Consider the following 1,397-nt stretch of genomic DNA (forward strand, 5'->3'; position numbering starts at 1 on the left):
GGCAGAGGTAGGCACATTTCTGAGTTCGAGGCCAGCCTGGTCTACCGATAGAGTTCCAGGACAACTAGAGTTATACAGAGAAACCCTGTCTCGAAATAACAAATAAACAAACAAAAACAAAACCAAAAAAACTCCAAAATGAATTCTTGAGGTCAAAATTTGATATATACTGAGGTAGACGTGATACATGATTCTCTGTCTACAACAATAAGACTTTCTTAAATATTGGTCTGTTCTTAGTAGCATTTACCAAAATAAAACCTGGCTTAGAGAAGAATCATTTTATCTTTTCCTTTTTCCTAAATAAAGCAAGAAAGATTTGGGATTAGATGTTATCTAAGTGCCAGGCGAGGGTATTTTTCATTGAAATAAAAGAAAGTTTGACACCCATAAAACTTATTTTGTTTGGTTTTACATTATTTCATTTTAGGAGGGAGCTATTTATGCCATGGTGCCTGGCTGAAGGATTCAAGACACCTGGAAGGAGCTGGTGTTCTTCTACCAGGTGAGCCTCAGGGAGCTGACTTAGGTCATCAGGCTTGATAGCAATTGCCTCAACTCACTGAGCCATCTATGGCCTGTAAAACTTACTTTGATGAACAAATATTTTAATCTATTTGTAAACATTGGCTTAGTGTGGAAAATGTCCCTTCTTTATGACAGCCAGCCTCCGTCCTCTGGATCAGTTGGCATATGAGAGACACCATAAAGAGAGAAAAGCAGTTGACAAAAATCAACTGTTAGAGACGTTTTATGGATCTCAGAGCCACTCCTTTTGGAATACATTCACTGCCTTCTCGTAAAAGAAGTACCAGATATCCTTTTAAAAATTTGAGTTTAAAAAAAAAAAAAACTATAGGAGAACTGTAGAGAGATATATACTATTATAACGGATGTTTACACCTGATAACTGGAAATTAAGACTTGGGTATAGAATCTCTCCACAGCAAGGTTCCCAAAAAGGGAAAGCTAGAAAAATACAAGTTAAAAACGGATGGTTTTGACTCTTTCCAGCCAGCCAGCCCTAATGGAGGCACCTGTTCCCGATGGCGCGGCTCCTGGTGGCGCATGGTGCATGGGAAGGAGGAGGAGGAGGAGCAGAGCAGGTCTAAGAAGCAGAAGTTTCACAGCGCACCTGGTGGTGAGCATCTCTAGAAAGAGGAGAAGGGGGCTGGCGAGATGGCTCAGCAGGTAAGAGCACTGACTGCTCTTCTGAAGGTCCTGAGTTTGGATCCCAGCAACCACATTGTGGCTCACAACCACCCGTAATGAGATCTGACGCCCTCTTCTGGTGTGTTTGAAAACAGCTACAGTGAATTACACAGGAGCAGCAGGGCCAGCAGAGGTCCTGAGTTCAATTCCCAGCAGCCACACACATGATAGCTCATGGCCATCTG

Source organism: Mastomys coucha, unplaced genomic scaffold, assembly GCF_008632895.1.
Source record: "Mastomys coucha isolate ucsf_1 unplaced genomic scaffold, UCSF_Mcou_1 pScaffold23, whole genome shotgun sequence".
NCBI classification, from domain to species: Eukaryota; Metazoa; Chordata; class Mammalia; order Rodentia; family Muridae; genus Mastomys; species Mastomys coucha.